A 10,261-nucleotide genomic window follows, 5' to 3' on the forward strand; every position below is an offset into this window, starting at 1 on the left:
TCAGAATCTTAAAAATAATTGTAGTCACAACAGTCGGAAGGTCTAGGGTTTGCCTGCACTTGAAAACAGGTTGTGAAAAAGATATGGCAGCAGTGGCATGTATTTACTTTGGGGTGAGAGAAGAGCGATACTTGGGCAGAGCTTTAACTATTTGTAAAATAATCTTCGCCTAGGATGATAATGTGGTGTGAAGTTTTAGTTTTTTGTTTTGTTCCATCTAATGCGACCTGTTATGTCGAACATTTCAGAAAGCAGACTTATCTGTGCGTCGAGTATGGACGTGCAGGTAAACGCAGTGCCACAACTGCGCAACAGCACAGTGCCACAACTGCGGATACAGGAAAACAGAGGCAAGTGAGCTCTTTTAAAGTGCATCTGTTACTTTGGTTACTTCATTCAGCTAATGGGGTGGCACAGTGGTGGGCATCCTTTGCAGCTGAGCACAAAGTGGAGGACAAGTCCCAGCCAAACACTCAGCCAAATGCAAAAAACACTCGTGTTGTGCGCCCTCAGTGCATGTGAAGGCACCCCAGGCGGTAGAAATCAGTCACGAGTGCCTGTTCTCTCAAGAAGGCAGGACCCCCCTTCAGGACATTGTTTTCCCGCGTGGGGACCAATTCTGTAGAAAGGAGGCTTCACGTCTTCTTTTAAAGAACTTACTGGACATAAACCTAGTCTCCACATGGTAACTGCAGGAGTGACTATTATTTGTTTGTGAGTTCAGTGCCGGATTATGTGATTTATTTATTGTAGGTGTCGCTACTGTGGAGCAATTGCTGGCAGAAACAGCAAGGCTAAGCCCACCTGTAGCTAACGGCATCTCAATTCAATTGCCTTTACAATGGCGAATCTTATAAACTTGCTACTATATGCAACTAATTGTACTATATACACGACTTAGCGCAAAATATGGTTTGGTGTATGGGGTTTGATGTCCCAATGCAACATGGGCTATGAGGGACGCTGTAGTGGAAAGGCTCTGGATTAATTCAGATCTCTGGGGTTCCTTAACGTGCATTGAGACCACACAGTATATGGGTGCCTTGTGTTTTGCCTCCATCAAAACGTGGCCGGTGCGGCTAGAGCTGAACCTGTGTCCCTCAGCTAAGCAGCCGAGTGCCTTAACCACTGAGCCACTGTTGCGAGGCCGCAAAATATGAAAACACTAACGCAAGAGAGGAGAGGCTACTGGCTTGTTTTTGTGTTGTCTTCACTTTGTTTGCTAGAGCCTGCAACCATTACCAGCTCACCCAACACATTGTTCATGTGTTAAAACCCATATACATTGCTTTGCTTTAATTCAATCCTCTGAATTTTCTGGACTGCCTCCTTTCTTTATTTATTGCTTTCTAAGAGACTTGAGAGACTTAGGGGTTTTAGTTTGCTCTGCATTGACATCTAAGCAGAGCGTAAGCTGTTCACGAGTAATTCATTTGCATAGGTGAGACAGATAAAATTTCAAGTGTGCCAGTCCTCGCCCCGTGTGCATCACATGCAAACTCCAATAGGATGTGCGGCAGCAGCCTTACACACACCTGTACAATCATTAGTGCCACACTCATTAGTAACGGCAGACCACATTACACCATGCCGCCACTCACACATCAGAACCCACATCGGCAGCTTTGGGGAGCAAGTCATCTGTCTCTTCCGAGACAGTGCAGTTATGGAGCACAAAGCCTGCTTTTCTTGAACAGTTGTTTATTGTGGCCTGCCTCACCTCGTACCACACACTGTACACAAACTGCCCCGCTTCTAACAAGGACACCTTCATGTCAGGAGGTCCGGAAGCGTGCTCTGACATTCCCTAGTGGTCTATTTTCCCATCAGCTATTCCGGCATGTAAGGCCGCCCGGTGGCTCAGCGGTTATGGCGCTCTGCTGCTGACGCGAAAGACACAGGATTGATCCCGGTCGTGGTGGCTGCAGTTCGATGGAGGCTAAATTCTGGGGCCCGTGTGCTGTGCAATGTCAGTGCACGTTAAAAAATCTCAGGTGGTCAAAATTTCGGAGCCCTCTACTACGGCGTCTTTTATAGCCTGAGTCACTTTGGGACGTTAAACCTCTTGAAACAAACAAGCAATTCAAGGGAAGCAAACTTCTTAACTTTTGCGGCAAGAATTGGCCCAGTGATGGAAACATTCTAGTTGCAAGCGTTCAAAAACGACTGGTAAAGGGACTGTCCGACGTCGCCATGCAAATCCTCTGCCACCAGGAAGCCCTTTCACAAGGGCTGTAATGAGTTGCAGTGGCTCAAGCCATTTATATGAACACAGATGCTTGCAATATGTGCTGTGTTACACTTGCAGAGTAGCTCAGCTCCATAAGTTTTGACCTTTTGGCTCGGCTAACAGCCTTTGTAAGTTTCATTTTGCAGATGTGAAAGATGTAGAGACGTAGCACAGAACACATACTTCCTCTTTTAAGGGCCTTAGTTAAATTTGCTCTCTGGTTTGTGAATGTGTATCAATTTCACAGCGCTGCCTCGTTCAACACCATCGACCACCGCAGTGGCTGGCAATGGGGGCCCTAATGAGCCCGGTGAGCAAACCCTTTTGTGAGGCATGCTGTGTTACTGTTATCGTCAGCCTAATTTTGCCTTATTGCTACCTGGCTTGAATGCGGCGCTGTGCCAGACAGACATTGCAGGCAGGCAGGCACCCTTGCCTTCAAATGAGCTGAATTGAAATATGTAGGCTTCATATTAGAATAAAGTTTATTTGCACGCTGATTGTCTTGTTCAGGTGAACTAGTTTGTGTTAGAGTTGCAAATCTGTACATTGTAGGGCCACCAAGAAACCCTTTCATAGGGCCTGTGATGTGTTGCAGTAGCTAAGGCCATTTTGTGAACGTAGATGCTTGCAATGTGTGCTGTGTTACACTTGCAGAGTAGCTCAGGTTCATAAATTTATGCCTTTCAGCTCAACCAGGTAGATTAACTTGATTTGTAGGTGTCAAAGCTGAATAGCTGTTGTAGCACAGAAAGGTGTTTCCTGTTTTAGGAGCCCTGCCTAAGTGGGCTTTGTGGTGTGGATTTGCTTTCAAAGTACATCATTTAAACAGCACTGCCTCACTCGACACCATCGACCGCCGCAGTGGCCGGTAATAGTGGCCCTGACGAGTTTGGTGAGCAAACCCTTTTATGATGTATGCTGTGTTACTGTTATCGTCAGCCTAATTTTGCCTTATTGCTACCTGGCTTGAATGCGCCGCTGGGCCAAACAGACATTGCAGGCAGGCAGGCACCCTTGCCTTCAAATGAGCTGAATTGAAATATGTAGGCTTCATATTAGAATAAAGGTTATTTGCACGCTGATTGTCTTGTTGGTGTGAAATAGTTTGTGTTAGAGTTGCAAATCTGTACATTGTAGGGCCACCAGTAAACACTTCTGCAAGGGCTGTGATAAGGTGCGGTGGCTTAAGCCATTTGGCTTAGTAGATCGAGTAAGCTGGCTATTTAGGTGTAAAAGATATATAGATGCTGTAGCACAGAACCGGTACTTCCTCTTTTAGGGGCCTTGCTTAAATGAGCTTTGTGGTGTGTGGATGTCACTCAAAGTGTATCATTTTTACAGCACTGCCGTCTACCAGTGGAGCGGCTATGAGTCAGGACGAGTACGGTGAACGAATCATCTTGTGATACATGCTGTTCAACTATTGTTATCAGCAACCTAATTATGTCATTACTCACCACTTCGCTTGAATATGTTGCAGTGCCAAGCAAGCAGACATGGTAGGCAGGGAACTCTGCCTGTGTAGCATACTTTGTCGTTACTGCTCCATGAATTTACTGCACGTGAGCCGTACCCTCTTCCAGTTCTTTCTGCATCACAGCCAATGTGGCCAGCAGGCTCAATCTAAGGGAGCTGAATCAATGGAGCTCTGTGTTGGGGTTTATAGAAAGTGTTAACTGTTTTCATGCCTCCCAAAAATCTCCTCAGATGCGGATATTGACGCTGAAGGTGGCAGCTGCGATTTACAGCTGCCTGGAGCAGATATCATAGGTGCCACCCGGGACGATGGGAAGGTAATTGCATGAAATATTTTGGGCATATGGGTTGAATTACCGTATTTACTCAAATCTAGCCAGACCGCGATTCTAAGCTGAGACCCGGAAGTTGAAGTCCAGAGAAAAAAAAAAACTTACTGCGATTGTAGGCAGGCTGCAGCGGTCCAGCTGGCCGCAACTCCTAGCGATGCGCGCCTTATGCGACCTGTTGGTGTAAGCTCGCGCTCTTCACTAAGCCAGTCCACGTAGTGTTTGTGCAGCCGATCCTTAAAAGGCTTCTTGAGGCATACATCAAGAGGCTGCAGCTGGCCTGTCATGCCGCTGGGTATGATGGTGATTTCAGTACTGGCCTTGGCAAGCGCACCTTTTACGCCATCGGTCAGATGCCGACAGTAGGAGTCCAGGACGAGGAGGGAATGTTTGGCCAAGAGGGCCCCTGGACGCCGTTGCCGAATGATTCTTATCTACTCCTCAACCATTTCGCTCGCCATCCATCCATTTTCATTGGCGCGGACGATCGCGTTTGTTGTGAACACTTCCATGCTGGAAGAGTCTTCCGTTCGAAAATTATGTACACCGGCAGCTTGTGGCCATCCTCTGTGCAGCCCAACATTACTGTCATGCGCTGCATCTTGCATCCGGCTGAGCACACTTTGACCTCCTTTGCACCTTTTTCATTCACTGTGCACGCCACTGGCATGTCAAACCATACACCCGTCTGGTCGGTGTTTCCCGTTTGCCCTACTACGTAGCCTTGATAACCCCTCTTTATAACAAACTGCTGAAATGCGGTCAGCTTCTCTTCATAGTCGCCCGGCAGCTTTTGACAGATGGACATGCTACGTCGGAGGCTGAAGCCAAAGCGCTTCATGAATTTCTGCAACCAACCCCAGCCAGCTTTGAACTGTTCCCGGGGAATGCCTCACTCTCTAGCCAGCTCTCTTGCTTTGGCCTGTAGCACTTCCGTTGTCCCTGGAAGTGCTGCTGACCTCTGCGACTTCATGAACTCGGCCAGTGCTAACTCCACTTCGGGATGGCGGCCTTTCTTTGGGCCTGTGAAAGCCGTTCTCGTTGCGGCGCAAGCAAAAATTTCATTACAGTGCCTCCTCCAATGGCGAACAGTCTTTTTTTTAATTTCGTGCTTGAAGGCAACACTACAGATAACGAAAGCCCTCAACAACGAAATTTTCGCAACAACAAAATATTTCGGAGTCCCCGGCAGAGGTACATAGGGCTACATGTATTTCATACCCCTCAACTACGACACATCTTCAACCGGCAGCCCCGCGACAACGAAAATTTCTGCCGTAGCGGGTCTCGAGTTTTCTTTGCACGATCTCAAAATAACATAGAAACAGTGGAATCCAGGTGAAATCCTAATCAAAAATGTGTTAAAACGTTTTTTAGGCATTTTAGAAACCAACCGTATATACTTGCATAATGAACCAACTTTTTTTCCAGAAAAGTTGACGCCAATTTGGGGGAGGGTTCATTACGCGCGGGAAAAAGTTTTAAGATTTTTTTGCGACAGTGAAAATTTAATATCCGCCCGCTGGCTCGGCCAGCCGTCTGTCAGTTGGTGCGTTAGTTGGTTCGTCAACAAAAGCGCGCGGTCACCGGCGCTCCTGTCACGGCGCACGAAATCTTGGCACGCTACCAACTTTGCCGAGCGAGCGTACCACCCCTCCGCCATCGAACTATAAACGCGCTGTGACGTTATCGGCGCGCGGCATCTTGGCGCTCTGCCAGCTTCAATGCCCCCTCCCTTCCTTTCCACAGAAGCAACACGCCGTGCTAGCCATGCGCAGCATATCTTGGTGCGCAGGCAAGTCCGCAGACGGCGGAAACAGCTTGAAACAGAAAAGAGCTAAGAAAAGTTAGCGCTTTAAAAAGAATGTAAGCTCTCAACGACTGAAGTGGTGGGTGGGTTTATTATGCAAGTGGGTCCGTTACGCGCTGCTGACAAACGTGTCTATGGCCACAGCCATCTGGCTTTAATAGCACACTGGCTTTAATAACCAGCAGGTGCCAGCTGCACCGCCAGAGTCTGAGTGACCAGCAGAAGGTGCAAGTGCGCCTGGTGACGCGAGCGAACTTTCCACACTGAGCAAGTCATGGGATGCTCTTCTGAGTGTGGACAAAACTGCGCCGCACGGCTTGGGTCTGCAGGACTTCCTGTCCGTTGACGACGGTTTGTTCGTACACGAGGAACTAACAGACGATGTCATAGTCAGAAGCGTACGCGGCGCTAACGAGAGCGATGACGGCGACGAAACCGCAACCAAGCAAGCGAGTCCGCGAGATGTGCTTGATGCACTCACCGTGCGGTCATTCCTCGCGACGCATGATGAAGACGTGGCCACATAAGATATTTTGAGTTGTGAGGATCGAGTGTTAAAACTCCTCCGAGGCCGTGGACGGCAGGTCAAAATTACGCAATTTTTTCAGTAAAACGTGGTTCCTGTGGTATTTCTTTTTCTTTTGTCTGCTTTCTCTCATTTTCGCAATAATGAAATTCTCACGAGAACGAAAAAGATTGCTTTCCCCGGCGGTTTCGTTATTGCGGGGTTCCACTGTATAACGAAACCGCCTGGTTGGTGCCATGGTGTCCGTGAGAAAAACCACGTATGAAAACTTCCACTGTCACTGAACGTGCTCATGCCACCACACGAGGAGAGAACAAGGCCAAAATGGCAGCGAATGCTCGTGTGAGGTCTGATCGGCATCGGCTACGGATAGTAACGGCTACAGTGCTCTTTTTTTGCGGACATTTTGTAGGGGCGCCACTGAAGTGCAACTTTTTTTGTATTTTATGAATATGAAACCTTGAAATGAAATCCTTGAATCTAAGCCCGCCTAAGAGTTCGATACCATTTTTTTAAGTATCAGCCTAGGTTCGAATAAAAACGGTATCTCTGAACGTCGTGGATGGACCCTGATGCCACCCCAATTCTGTTGACTAGGACGCAGCTGCTTCCACATATCTTTCAAAGTGTTTGGCCTTTTGAATATATTTTGTGCTGATGAACCTACTGTCACTTTGAGAAGTCGAGTGTAGCTTGATTTTAATGTTGTGCACAGATGCTTAGTTCTTTTTCTGTAATGGGCATGGTGTAGCAGGTAGAGGGTTTTGATCATGATTTGACACACTGCTGCTGTAAAAAAAAATTTGTCCATATTGTTGTTTTCTATCCAGTTTTCAAGTGATATTTAATTTAGGTCCTCTTTGATGACTTGTCTCAGTGTGCACACATAAAATTCTGGGCATTTGCTGCAGGTATATGCAGGCTCCGGCGTGTGGCTGGACCGCAGTGCCTGGGACGTTTTGCTGCGGTCACCTACAGACTCCATGTTCTGTCGCGTTGCGTCGCTCATTTACTGGACGCCAGACCAGTTATGAAGCCGCAGCGTGACAGGAGTGATATCAAATAAATCAAGGTCACTTGGGATGACAGAAGCAAAACCGGCACTTTCTCCAGAGAAAGTCTCCTCGCTGAAAGGTGAGAGGGCTTTTTCAGTTGCTTTGAGTGTAATGTCGGGACAGTAAAAAAATGTTGATTGAAGCAAGGCTTGCATTCAGGAATGTCTCATGTAGCACGTAACAACAGCAGCAGCGGCCGCCGCAAGTGGATGTCGTGTATCACGACTGCCTTGCTAATCAGGAGATTGTGGGAAGTAGTGCAGTTTCACAGCAGCAGACGACAGCATGCACAGCATGCACCGCTTGGACGCCATATCTAAGTGAGCGGCGGTACTCCAGCGCCTGCACACGTGGGCACACAAACCTCAGTGATGCCGTCTTTGGCGACCGGCCCATTTCACGCTGCCACTGTGCCATCGTCTGTTTTACTTCACGCGTTCTTGTTTTTGCTATCTTCCCCTGCTTTCCTCCATGCGATGTCTTCGCTTTGGTTGCCTTTAATCCGTTGGTTCGCTTGGTTACGGTGCCGCGGCTCAGTCCATGAATAGGCGTTAAGAGCTGCGCTCTTAAAGGGCCACTGACCACCTCCGGCCTGAATCCGGTGGTTGTGAGGCATCGTCACACCGAACTCGTGGCCGCAAACACTTTTTGAATAGACGCATTAATACTGGAGTTATGCGGAGTTAAAGCCGGGGAAATCAAAGTGCCAATGCGTCTTCCTTTCCTTCGTCTTTTGCTGCGAGGTCCTTCTCTCTCGCAAGCCTTTCTTCCGATGTTAGTGACAGGGGTGGAGTTTCGTGTCGTCCCTTCGTACTTTTCATGCATGTATGTTTGTTTCCGGAAGACCCACCTCCGTTTTATGACCAGAGGGGCGCGCGAACGAAGCGCGGGCCCGCGGACACCGCCGGCTTTTCTTAGAAAACAAGCCTCCAGATGTGTCTTTGTGCGTATTTCTCCTGTGAGTTTGTGTCTTTTCTGTTTTTCTATGTCTTTGGAATACCACGACAGCGGCAATGTATGCGAGTGGAAAAAGAAAACGAAATGCGGGATGGAGAACCGCAAACGAGGAGAGGACAGGGGGTGTTGGGTTACACCCACCCTTCGCCGCCAAACCGATGGAACGCCTACGGGCATGACGTCACACTCAGGGGTTCAAACGCAAGGAGGTCGCTTTCAAAAAGAGAAGAGCGAAAGAGCTTTGCGTTGAATTTTTTACTCTTTTCCGGGGCGCGTGCCTCTCTAGTGTTTTGGAGGGACTATCTTCCATGCCTGATCTAACCACTGGGCTTATTTTCTAAAAACATCCAAACCCTGGTCAGTGGCCCTTTAAAAAATCATACTTGAGACGATTTTTATAGGAATATCAAAGAACACCAGTGCCAATTTTGTTAACATTTATGCATCTATACTTCATCTCAAGTTTTTTGCAGCACTGCGAAGAGTATCGCTCTCTCGTTCAATTGGCCAGTGCAAGCAACAAATAGTCCCTCGAATACTTGAGCAGTGTTGTGACAACTTTCCAAACATTTATTGCAGTAATTGGAAAGTCAGGTTTGGTAATGTTTTGAAAGTATAAGGAAACGTTTCAGTCGCGGGTTAAATTAGCAGAGAAAATCTGCACGAACACAGCACTGCGGAGGCCTGCCTCGAAGTATTGTCACCATTATTAAAAATGGAGTCGGCCGAGTCTCCTGCGCTCTTTCCTCCCTAGGCAGGGAGCCACCAGTTGCAGCAAGAAGGGTGCAGAGTACGTTTTGCAGAGCATGCCGTTCAAATTGGCTTAGGTAACTGCAGCCTTCACAGTGCTGCAAACAACTTGTGAGATGAAGTATAATGCTGGAAATGTGGCTTCTAGTTCCAGCTTTTCTGTTTCATTTTCACATTGATAGGGCAAATTAAATGTTGCCATATTTTACTTGCTCCACAATTTTGCTTTTGTCACATATCCAGCCATATATAAAGCTGTGTTCTAATGCATTATATATTTGATTCTGTGCAGCTCTATTCCACGTGTACATGGGAGACGTGCCAGCCGATCTGCAGCAGAAGCGGCTAAAGGCTGTCCGAAAACACCTGTCCCAAAAGCTGGGGGACATGCAGAGGAAAGGACCGTGCCGCGATTAAGTTTTTTTTTCATTATTTTCATTACAGTTGAACCTGGATATAACGAAATTGAAGATTCCCGAAAAATATTCGTTATAGGGAGGTTTTCATTATACGCAGTTTCCGCGAGAAAGTTCAAAAAATAAATACAGAAACGAAACTAAGGTGAAAATCAAGGCCAGTGAACTCGCCCAGAATGCATTTATAGCACAGAAAAGAAACGAGTGATCTTGCTGTGCTGTTTGTTGACGAGGGTCGGCACCACTGATCGCTCATAGGACATCAAGACACTTAAAGCTGTACCGCCATCGTCCAGCGAGCCCACAGCGCGTCGCAAAATGTCGATGGCATCCAACACTTCATTTGTAGAAGGCATATCACATGCTGACCCGACCTCTGGAGATCCATCATCATCGCCGGTCTGACATCGGACACTTTCAACCAGCGCCTCATCCGACATCCCTTCAGTAGTGACGGCACAGTCGTCCGCATACAAAAAGTCACAGAGCTGCACGTCATCAGGGGCTGCTCCACTCACGCGCAGTAAGCCCCAAGCTTCGGCGAGATCGGATGGCCCGGAAGGCTCCACTCCTAAGGGCTCCTCTTCGTCAGTTTGCGCAGCCTGAACTTCTTTCGTTATGCGGGCATTTCTGAAACAGTTGGCGGTAATGGCCGCACTTGTTTCTCGCCACGATGCTTCAAGCATCTCAACTGCTTGGAAAATGTCCA

General features: G+C 47.7%; 1 pseudogene; it reads left to right on the forward strand.

Annotated features, from left to right (window-relative positions):
* The first annotated feature begins 274 nt into the window (after positions 1 to 274).
* Positions 275 to 9,553, forward strand: LOC149355501 (BEN domain-containing protein 5-like; annotated as a pseudogene).
* The last annotated feature ends 708 nt before the right edge of the window (positions 9,554 to 10,261 follow it).

The sequence above is a fragment of the Amblyomma mixtum genome, chromosome 3 (genome assembly GCF_055824585.1).
Source record: "Amblyomma mixtum isolate Tamu chromosome 3, ASM5582458v1, whole genome shotgun sequence".
Lineage (NCBI taxonomy): Eukaryota > Metazoa > Arthropoda > Arachnida > Ixodida > Ixodidae > Amblyomma > Amblyomma mixtum.